Source organism: Sminthopsis crassicaudata, chromosome 1 (assembly GCF_048593235.1).
Source record: "Sminthopsis crassicaudata isolate SCR6 chromosome 1, ASM4859323v1, whole genome shotgun sequence".
NCBI lineage: Eukaryota > Metazoa > Chordata > Mammalia > Dasyuromorphia > Dasyuridae > Sminthopsis > Sminthopsis crassicaudata.
This window is the reverse complement of record NC_133617.1, coordinates 572,998,695-573,010,860: the sequence shown is the minus strand read 5'-3', so window position 1 is coordinate 573,010,860 and position 12,166 is coordinate 572,998,695. Positions and strand designations below refer to the sequence as shown.

The 12,166-nt window shown below is 34.5% G+C and overlaps 1 long non-coding RNA gene across 1 annotated transcript in view; it reads left to right on the top strand.

The window, feature by feature from the left end:
• The window catches only part of LOC141555332 (uncharacterized), a 108,755-nt gene extending 98,811 nt beyond the window's left edge, over nucleotides 1–9,944 (top strand). The window contains exons 7-8 of the long non-coding RNA XR_012486161.1: nucleotides 8,244–8,290; nucleotides 9,781–9,944. This is a non-coding gene — a long non-coding RNA (uncharacterized LOC141555332). The remainder of the gene's footprint in view (nucleotides 1–8,243; nucleotides 8,291–9,780) is intronic.
• Nucleotides 9,945–12,166: the final 2,222 nt, after the last annotated feature.

The window sequence follows — 12,166 nt, the reverse complement described above, 5'->3', positions numbered from 1 at the left end:
TACAATTAATATAATAAATACTAGGAATAGAAATAAAAGAAAAAAGGAAAATAGTACATTCCCCCAAAGAGCTTACATTCTTTATTTTTTTAATTTTCAATAGTATCTTATTTTTCTAAATACATGTAGATAGTTTTTCAACATTCATTTCTGTAAGACTTTGTGTTCCAAATTTTTCTCCCTCCCTCCCTTATTTCCATCCTCCCCAAGACAGCAAGCAATCTGATTTAGATTAAATCTGTGCAATTCTTTTAAACATATTTCCATATTTGTCATGTTGTGCAATAAAAATCAGACTAAAAAGAGAAAAAACCATGAGAAAGAAAAAATAAAAAAGGTGAAAATTCTATGCTTCATTTCACATTCAGTTTCCATAGTTTTTCTCTGGATGCAGATGGCATTTTCCACCCCAAATCTATTGTAATTGCCTTGAATCACCACATTGTTGAAAAAAGCCAAGTCCATCACCATTGATCATCCCATAATCTTGTTATGATGTACAATGTTATCTTAGTTCTGCTTATTTTACTCAGCATCAATTCATGTAATTCTTTCCAGACTTTTCTGAAATGAGCCTGAAAGAGCATACATTTTAGAGATGACAAAACATTAAAAAGAGATAAGGATAAGGGATAATAGCCTAAATCAAGAACTCAAGACATTTCTAATTATAGGATCCAGTCAGGTAGAAAGTACCAATTTAGGATGAGACATAAAGAACTAATAATTCTTTATCATAAAAAAATGCCTCATGATTTTTAAAAGTTGCCTAGGATTATAGCATCAACATAAGACAAAAAACTATGCTTGAGAAAACCAGATAAATTCAGATTTTATCTTCCTCTCAGACTTTGGAGGTGGAATGTTTAAGTGAGAGAAAGAAGAGATCATCTCGTCTGAGAAAAAGGGAATGGCACTGAAAAATCAATATTATCTGTTAAATGGAACAAAGCTAAATTGTGTAGGCATGTTATGTACCTGTAATTTGCCTATTTGCATATAATTTGTACTCTGAGATTTTTCCTCCTATGTCTTCAACATGAAATTGCTGGGTATGTGGTATGTTGATGAACCATTACTCTAGAAGGATACCCAAAAAAAAAAAAAAAAAAAAAAAAAAAGTAAGAGATAAAAGAGAAGACTCCCTTTAATCTCATATGTGGTGATAGTGGAGAATGTCAGCATCTAACAGAGGTGGTGATACCATATAAAGAGTGAGTGGAACTAGCTTTGGAGTTATAAACATGTGGTTCCAAGTCTTATGTTCACATATGCTACCTATGTGACTCTCAGCAAGTCATTTACCCTATTCCCAGGCAAATTGCCAATATTCTAAGTTACAGACCAATTGTCAAGAAGGGATTTTCTACAGTAGAAGATGTCTATCAATAAAATCACGGACTTAGATCAAAATATAAAAGGGAGATGACAAGTACATATTTTATTTAATATTTTTCCATAAATAACTAAAGACTATAGGCTTATTAATTATTTCAAATAACATTTTATCTTAAGGTTAGTAAATAGTCTTAAATTGGAAAGTAATCCACAGTGATATGAATACTGTTTTTATTTTTCTCTAATTTTGATGATAGCTATTTTTGTTATATTTAATTATATCTAATTATTATCAATTATATTGAATACATTAATATATTTGGTTATATCAAATTTTATTCCAATAATTTAAAAATTTGAATTTATTAACATGTTTATTAGCAAAATTCAATTATCTATAGCATATTGTTGATACTTTGCTTTCAAAATCCTTTTGAACCTGACAACTCTTCCACTTATTTTTTTTTATAATTACAAAATTTTTGCTTATTCCTGTCTTGCAAAATTGGAAAATGAAAATCTTTTAACCAAAACATTATTCTCCCTGTCACAAAAAAAGGCAGAACAAGAATTAAAGCTCTTTCAGGTGTTTAATTTTATGATTTTAAACTTTATTAAAAGAAGAAAACAAAAATAGTTTTGTCAACCTGACCAGATCACATTTGGAAAATAATGTACAGTTCAAGCTGCCATGTTTCAGAGAAGATTTGGCAGATATATCTAGAGAAGGGTGGTTGAAAAGGTGAGAGAAATGAAAATGATTCAAGACATGAATCTGAGGGTTCAATACAAGGAACTATATATCTTTAACATAGAGAAGAGATAACTATTTCCAAAATAATTGTGGTCGTCACATATTTGAAAGATTGTCATATAAAAGAAATGTTTCATTCATTTTATTTACTTCAAAAGACAACAGTAGAATCAATGGACAGAAATTATAGGGAAGCAGTTTTTAGATCATTAAAAAGAAAATGTTATAAAAAAGTAAAGTTGTCCCAAAACGGTGCATCAATGTTGATACTATTAGTATTTATATTTCTGCCTTTGAATATTGGATCTAAGTGTCTTTCAGAATGAATGGTTAGAAACAAAATTAATAAAGATTTTTACCTTAATTTCTTCTGTATAATCAGGAATATACTTTAAAATCTCAAAATAAGTTACTTTTATATAGACCATTTGGTGAGGTCAAGCAAAGTACAGTAATTCCAACTCACTGATGATAAAATTGGCTTTAAAAACCACATTATTTTTAGCTATTTGCAAGTTATGTGGGAATTCTCTCTTTTTTTTTTTTTTTTTTTTTTTTTTTTTTTTGGTTTTTCATTTGAAAGGCTCTCTAGGAACTGTTTTATGAAAAGTACCATAGAGATACACAATGTGTTTGTTCCATCTCCCCTCCTTTTGGAAGCTTATCAACAGCCTGATCATCTATGGAATGTTTAGAAGAATATTGACTTCAAGCTATATTTTTTCTTTGCATGGGAATCTATCTCCTCTGGATCTCCTCTTCAAATTCACTCATACTCTCATGCTGGGTCCCAAGAAAAATAACTATGACTATTACCAGAGATGTAGGGGGTAACCCTCAGGGACTATAGTCCTAAAACTATAGCTTCCATGGTAGTGGTGGTGGTTGCTGTTGTTCAGTCATTTCAGTCATGTCCAACTCTTTATAACCTCATTGGGGATTTTCTTCACAAGAGATACTGAAATAATTAACTATTTCCTTTTTTAGTTCATTTTACAGATGAAGACATTGAGGCAAATAGGATAAAATGATTTGCTCAGGGTCTAATAGCTAGAAAGTGTCTGAAGTCAGACTTGAATTCAAGAAGATGAGTTTTCTTGACCTCAGATAGAGCACTTTACCCACTGAGCAACCTAGTTGGTCACTCATTAACAATCAGCAGTAGAAGTAATTAGCTTTTAGAAAAAAAAAATTTACTCAGATGGTATAGTGTGAACAACTGGATAGAAAACATCTCCCCTGACAAAGCCTGGGATGTTTTCTCCCACAGATTTACACATAATATATTGGGGGGTGGGCACAAACACAGAGTACAGTGTGAGAGGCTTACACTTAAAGAACATGTGTTCCAAGAGAATGACTCATAACTCCCGAAACTGGAAGTCCTTTGTCCCTTTATAGAGACCTTGTGAAGTTTCCCCTGAAAGTACTTTTTTGTCGTGCTCTGAAGATCTATTTCTTTCTTGAGCCCATAGTCAATCCCTTTCTCTAAAGTTTCTGACCTTGCTGTGTCTCTGCTCCTGATGTAGATAATTTCTCTGCTGTAGTTATTGCTATGCCAGGGATTGCTGCTACTGCTATCACAGCTACAGTCAGCCAGCCTTTCACATGGCTGCTACTTTTACACTTCTGTGTACAAGTAAACATTTAGCTAAGATCAGTAAAGAAGAAATGTAACAGGAAGGCAATCATAGCCACCATGGCTAGATGGGAGATAGAGCAACATCTCCTCCATCTAGGTCTTAGAAAGCAGAGCAAAGTAGCCCAATGTCTCTCAAAGCTATGAAGGAAAAAAGAGGAACAAAGAGATAGATTGCTCTTAGTCCACTGAGTTCTAGCTCAGTATCCCCTGATGTCATAATCTGTCTTGATTCATCTATCAATTAAAGAAGTTCATAACCATTTATTACAAATGATGCCTGACCAGAAATAGTTTCCTGGTAACTTTCCAAGAGGCAAAATAGAGAGTTAGAAAGGAATTATCTGAGGATACTCTTTATAATCCAACAAATATGAAGGACAAATATGAACATGATCCATGCCTGGTGGTTATCCTTGTAAATTTGAAAAAGCTGCTCAACCTCTCTGAGTCTCAGATTATTCATTTGCAATATAGAACATCTTGGTTGGTTGATTGTTGTCTTCCATTCTCACAGAGAACAAAAATAACATCAATATGTTAGAGTCAAATTACAGTACATTTGACTGTGACTGATCAAGCCAATATGAGTTCAGAATGCTCTGTCACAGGTCAGGCACAAATAGTTCATATAAACATTTGGAATGGCTCCTCTAACCTTGCATATCTCACATTGCTTCTGAAGTAATTTGGTTCTTCTCCATTCACAGAACACATCACTTTCTCTGTTGAGGGCATGGCATGCTGGGTTGTCCTGTGCCAGTGCCTTCCATGTCACATGATAAATTCCAAAGCTCTTAAGAGAGAGACTTTGAGGTCTCATTTCCAAAATATATAGAGAATTGACTTTAATTTATAAGAAATCAAGCCATTCTCCTGATAAATGGTCAAAGGAGAGGAACAATTTTTGGATTAAGAAATGGAAACTATTTCTAGCTATATGAAAAGATGCTTCAAGTCATTATTAATCAGAGAAATGCAAATTAAGACAACTGAGATGCCACTACATACCTCTCAGATTAACTAGAATGACAGGGAAAGATAATGCAGAATGTTGGAGAGGATGTATACATTATTGGTGGAACTGTGAATGTATCCAGCCATTCTGGAGAGCAATTTGGAACTATGCTCAAAAGGTTATCAAACTGTGCATTCCCTTTGATCCAGCAGTGATACTACTGGGTTTATATCCCAAAGAGATCTTAAAGAAGGGAAAGGGACTCGTATGTGCAAAAATGTTTGTGACAGCTCTCTTTGTAGTGGCCAGAAACTGAAAACTGAGTGGATGCCCCTCAATTAGAGAATGGCTGAATAAATTGTGGCATATAAATGTTATGTAATATTTTTGTTCTGTAAGAAATGACTAGCAGGAGGATTTCAGAAAGGCCTGGAGAGCCTTATATGAACTGATGCTAAGTAAAATGAGCAGGACCAGGAGATCATTATATACTTCAACAACAATACTATATGATGATCAATTCTGATGCACATGGCTGTCTTCAACAATGAGATGAGCCAAATCAGTTCCATTTGTTTAGTAATGCAGAGAACCAGCTACATCCAGCGAAAGAACTCTGGGAAATATAAGATATAAGATGTATGAATATGTATACATATATTGTATTTAACATATACTTTAACATATTTAACATGTATTGGTCTACCTGTTATCTGAGAGAGGGTGTGGGGGGAAGGAGGGGAAAAATTGAAACAGAAGGTTTTGCAAGGTCAATGCTGAAAAATTATCCATGCATATATCTTGTAAATAAAAAGCTATAATGAGAGAGAGAGAGAGAGAGAGAGAGAGAGAGAGAGAGAGAAGCAAGAGAGAGAGAGAGAGAGAGAGAGAGAGAGAGAGAGAGAGAGAGAGAGAGAGAGACTTTGAGAGTTTCCTTTTATTGTTTTTTTTCTGAACACCATGTGAGCACTTTCCTGTGTGAATTCTCCGTCAAATAGTCTTTTTGGCAAGCATACATTTGGCATTCAAACAATATGGCCACCCAATTGAGTTGCCCTATTTGTAGTAGAGTTTAAATGTTTAGCAGTTTAATTTGAGAATGACCTATGTCTGATATGTTATCCTGCCAGGTGATCTTCAAAATATTCAAAATAAGATAATTCAAATGGAAGCAAATCGGTTTCTGGCATGATACTAGTAGACTGAACAGATTTCACAAGAATACAACAATGAGAACAGCACAATGACTCTGTAGACTTTCAGTTTGGTAGTCAATCTAATACCTCTCCTTTCCCACACTTTCCTTAGAAGCCTCTCAAACATTGAGCCATCTCTGGAAATGTATGTGTCAACCACATTATCATTGTTTACATTTCTAGAAAGTATACTGCCAAGTATATGAACATTAATTGTTAGGTCAAAATTAGCTCAAGCAACTGAGAATCAATCCATATTTTGTTGCTTCTCAGCTTCAGATGTTGCACTAAGTACACAATCATCTGCGAACAAAAAATCAAGCATTGATATATCCTCCATTTTAGTCTTGATTTGTAGCCTTTTCAAATTCAGTTATGTCATATTAGTCCTCATTGAAAGCATTTGACAACATGGCTGAAAATGTTAAAAAGTTGGAAGCAAGAACATAGCCTCACTTCACTCCACTAGTGACTGAGGAAGCATGAAAGTATATTATTCATTATCCAGAATCTGGGCAAACATATCACTGTGAAATTAATATACAATACAGAGAACTTTTCAGAGCAAATTTTGACATAATTTTCCATATAAGCCTTCATGACTGACAGTATCAAAAGTCTTGGTCACTTATAGGGATGATGGTATTCTTGAACTCCTGGGAGATAATCTCCTTTTGAGAAGTAATAAAAAATTCCATCCAACTTTAGGATAAGCAATGGGACCTTGCAAATCTCAGCAGGAATGGAATCCGTGTCATGTGCTTTACCACACAAAAGGGGCCTAATGCTATGCAAAACTTTTTCTTCAATTGGAAATTCAGGTAGAGAGGGATTAATTTCAATTTATGGTAAATGGTCAGTAACTTCAGCATTGATTCATGTAAATTGATCACTGTGTAAACATTCTATGTAAATGTTCAGTCCATCTTTCTTGGATCATGTCTTTATCTGTAATCAATGTAGCTCCCTATAAAGGTAAAAGGAATCGGTTGTTCTGTAGTTAATCATAGGGAAGGTATTTCTCTTAGTCCATTCTGACAGGATTCTAGGATAATCCTTCCCCTGGAATATGGTGATCTACAAGAGAGATAGTATAGCTTGAGAAAGGACTAAGGAAGGATCAATGTGGTGTTTGCTGCCCAACAACTCCAGGAGAAATTCCAGGAACAGAAGAGAGATTTATACACAATGCTTGTAGATGTGACCAAGACTTTTGATACTGTCAGTCATGAAGGCTTATATGGAAAATTATGTCAAAATTTGCTCTGAAAAGTTCTCTGTATTGTATATTAATTTCACAGTGATATGTTTGCCCAGATTCTGGATAATGAATAATATACTTTCATGCTTCCTCAGTTACTAGTGGAGTGAAGTGAGGCTATGTTCTTGCTTCCAACTTTTTAAAATTTTCAGCCATGTTGTCAAATGCTTTCAATGAGGACTAATATGACATAACTGAATTTGAAAAGGCTACAAACCAAGACTAAAATGGAGGATATATCAATGCTTCAGATTCACCATAAGTTTTTGGCCCATAAACAGCCTTTAGTGCATCATAAAAGCACTTTGGATTATTATTATGGGCATAAAACTGCCTTCTTTCATCTGTCTCCTTAATGAGCCAAGAATCTTGCATCTCTCTGAGCTTTGCTTGTACTTTATATTTGATGGAATTAAATTCTTCCCTTCTTAGAGATGGATGAATTGTGCTGCTGGTATACACCATGTGAAGTCTCATTTTTTCATTTAGTAGCTTCCAAATTTCTCCATCATTTTTGTTAAACCAGTCTTAATGTTTACAAGTGTTCTTACTCAGATGACCAAATGCAGGATTCCACTGTTGCCCCCTATGTGTTGACTCAGCTTTCCCTCTAAATTAATAGCAAACTATTTCCTCTCAGAGAAAAGCTCTAATCTATTGACATTAATTCTTTGGTAATCATTTTGCCTTTGCTTTTGTTGAATGCACATATTTAACTGCAAAAGGAGAAGTCTATGATCAGTCCAGCACTCTGTGCTACAAGTTGCCTTCTTTGCTCTCATATCTTATCTTTTTCTTCTCCTTATAATTATATAGTCTATTAAGTATCAGTGTTTGTTGTGAAGGTGTATGAAGTTTTATTATTTTCAGGTAAACAGAAGACAGTATTGGTAATGAATAAGTCATGAAATGCACAAGTCTTCAGTAGTAAGTGTTGTTGCTGTTTCTAACTCCATTCTTCCCAGACTCCCTGCCATGTCTGGTAGTCTGAGCCTACTCTAATTTTAAAGTTGCCCAGGGTTATAAATTTGTTTTCTTTTGGCTCATTGATGATTGAGTTTCAAGATCTTCATAAATTTTTTCTTTGACCTCATCAGGTTTTGTCGTGTTCCATCTCTGATGATGGTGATGTGGCATTTTTCATGTAAGTATCAATCACATTGTTATGAGGCTGTCATTCACTCCTTTTGGGAAGCATATACGATTGTTAACTAGATTAGTTTTTTTTATTTTTTTAAAGGAGGGAAGGAGGAAAGGAGGAAGAAAAGATGAAAGGAAGGAAAAAAGAAGGGAGAAGGGACAAAAGTGGCTTTTTAAGTTTTTGCAGAGCATGGCTGTTGAAGCTAATAGGAATGCTTGTTAATTAGAAGACTACTTCCATTAATAGGTACTTAAAGAATCTCCATTATTATTATTTCATGAAGAGATCTTTGTTTTTAGCAATTTAAAAAAAAAGACATTACCACTCTCTTCCACTGAGTGTTATTACAGATTGCTGTACCTGTTTTATCCATTAAATTCTTTAGTTAGTTTTATATGAGAAATTCTATTAATTTACTTTTAGAAATAATCTTAATGAGAGAAACTTGAGTATAATACATAAACACCTCATCTTTATAATTTTATTCACCATTCTAAAATATTTTGGAATCCAAAGTTTCTAATCTTTATGTTTTCCCCCAAGAAAAAGTAAGCAAGAATGTTCTCAGAAAAAAAAAAAAAATTGTATAAAATTTTTGGGTTTTTTTTTTCAGGCCTTTACAATTCTAAAGATGGTAAAAATCCATTGATTGCTATGTCCCTGGGATCCATTTGATCCAATCATTTGGACACCATGCAAATGAATTAACTATGGCAACATGGATTATGTGTTCAAGCTAGGTGTGTGACCAAAGGTTAATCTAACTGAATGATAACTGACATTCATAGAGTACTTTACAGAAATGACTTTACTTGAGCCTAGAAACAATCCCACAAGATGGGTATGAAAGTTCATAGGTTTACAAATTTAGAGCTTTAAGGGATTTTAGAAGCTACCCTCTTGTTCAAGCCTCTCATTTTACATATGAGGTAACTAAAGCATGAGAGAGATGAAGTGACTTGCTCAAAATGACATTGGCACTAAGTGCCAGAGATCAGATTTGAACTAAGGCTTCTTCCTCAACCTTTGCTATTATCCTCATTTTATAGATGCAGAAGCAAAACATATGAAGGAGGAGGCATTTTTTTAGCCTTGCTCCTCTGGGCTCCGAATCTAGCTTTGCAGCTCATATTTCACCTTGCCTTTCATCCTTGTTAAGGTCAGGTTGCTTGATTTTATAAGGACAAAACATTATAAAAGGTTAAAACATCAATTAAAAAAAAATCTGTCTCAGATAAATCTCAATTCATATTTGCCCTTTCTTGTATTTTGTCAACAAAAATAACCCACCTACCATTTGGTTCACTGCTCTGAAAAGAAAAGGTTTCAATAGTACAATCAAGAGGTAAATGTTTAACATGAGTTGTTTGTTGAGGTTCAATCTTTGTTTCAAAGAGGATCAATGACCTTATAAGATGATTTCTTGACTTGAACATGAATTGGATTTAAGTGATGGAGTTGTACAAAGCTGTCAGTTTTCTTTTCTTTTCCAGGATCATTGAAGTCCACTGACAAGACAAAATCAATATGACTAGTGATAGCCAAGAACTCTATAAATGTTCTTAGCATCGACAATGTCTGATCAAGCTCTCAGTGCTTTATAGTGTTTCTTCATTTGTCTCTATAGACATTGGACCAAATTGTTCTCATTCACCCTTTCCACCAGGAGAAGTCTTCCCCTGCTTGGGGTAGATATCCCCCTAACTCTTCAAGAGCTTTGAGTCTTGTTGGTTACCCTTAATCTAGTTAACCTGGATTTGCCCATTTGCCATGATGGTTTTACTGGACTATGGTCTCTGCTCATGCTACAGTTTCTTGGAACTACAGATGAGAGTTGTGGGACAGATGAATTCTAAATGTGGATGCATAATCCTGAAAATTACATCTCACACCAGAGGACCTAGTCCTCCCAAAAACACTCCATACATTCATATGTCAATATACATTGAGTGTTAATTAAAGTCGCTTTTTAACAAGACAAACAAAAAAACAATTTTGTGATTCCTCTAAAGAATAATAATCATACCTTGTATGGAAAAGTGACATTGCAGGATTTTTTTTTAAAAATGGCCATCTATCTGTCCCCAGGATCTATTGCCTCTTAATTTCTAATTTTTTGGGGGTGGTGGACCAGACATGATTTCATAAGTGTAGAGATCTCTGTGTCCAATATTGTCTTGGCAACTTATAGTCTTCAAGCTTTATCTGTATTGAAAGGTTAGTAGCTTTCCCAATGTCATAAAGCAATATATACCAGAGGCAGGATTTGACCCCTGCCCAGTTTTATTAACTCATGTGGCCAGTCCTAGAATAGTTAGTAATTTTGGTTAAAAAGGAATCATACAGACTTGAGTTCTTAACTTCCTTACAGAAATTAAATCAGCCTTCCATGTGAAACTTAATGCAATTCTAAACAGAATACCCTCTGCATTTTCAAATAAATTCCTGTATATGAAAGTAGCTCTTAGCATTATTTTCTATTGGTTTGTGAAGTTCAGATGCCTTTAGTCATGGTTTATGAATAATGTTTGACATCAAGGTTTGTATTATTAGACTAAGTAAAAAGCAATTTGGAATGGGTTCTGGGATGCCAAAAATAAGGAATAGATGCAGGAATGTAAATTATAAGCAGGAACATCAGGCTGTTTAGAATCAGTACCAGCTGCTGCTGGGCACAGCACATCACACATCAATTGGTCTTTGTTTCTTTGAAGACATTTCCATATTGTCACCTCCAGTGGCCAACTGGCTTAAGCCTGTTCAAATACTATCCATCTCTGAAAAGGCAGAGAATATATTCTAGCAGGCATTCTTAACCTGTTTTCAGTCACAAGCCTCTTTGGCAGTCTGTGAAGCCTATTGACCCCTTTTCAGAATGTTTGTGGCCTCCATTCAGTAATGGAAAAAAATGCTAAATTTCAGTTAGAGATGAGTGAAAATAAACATGTACTTTTATCCCAAATTCATAGATCCCCTGAAATCTATAATGGGCTCCTTATACCCCTTGTTAAGAACCCAGACATTAGAAGCAGTAGCTAAGGAGAGGCAACATGATGTAATGGAAAAAGGACTGGTCAGTGGGCGTGTATTCAAATTTTGGCTTTACTTCTTACCATTTGTACAACTTTGTAATTGTCTTGAAGACTTCAATACATCAATTACCAAGAATTTATTAAATATCTACTATGTGTTAGTACTGTGCTTGACCTTGGGTATGATCTAATATGGTCTAATAGCTTCTCCCTAAGAACTTTTCTTTGTGTCATGTTCTTACTTAGAGCTGTCCCTGACAGCATTATAATTTGTTAATTTTGCTTCCATTCACTTTCTATTAGAACCATCAGATTTTAGTTAATGTCTAAAAAAAAATTTAAGTCTTTATAATAGAAAGAAAAGAACTCTCAACTCTCATGCAAACAACTATCATGGGCTACCAAAGTATCAAACATAGACTATGCTTGAACAAAAAGGGTTTGTACTCAGTCTCACAAACAGCTGAAACAACTCTTCTCTTAATTATGATAGTACCTTGGGTCGACTCTTCTAGAAAAGAAAAAAAACAAGATTTCTTGCTAGTCAAGCAAACCTCCCCTATGGTAAGCTTTATTTCACTAGCTCTAGCTGGATATATATTCTATTCCTACTTTACTTCCAAGGATTCCCCCAACCCACTGGGGAAAGCACTTATGCTTCCTAGAGTCATATCTAGGTTCCAAACAAATTAAACTGTTAGCAATTCCTTAAAATCATTATTTTTCAACCTGCCTCTGGACATTTCCACAGTCATTTTTTGTTCCTGGAATATATTCCCTACTCCTCTTCCATCAGAATTTTTATCGTCTTTCAATCAAATGCCACCTCGTCCATGAAGTTTTGCCT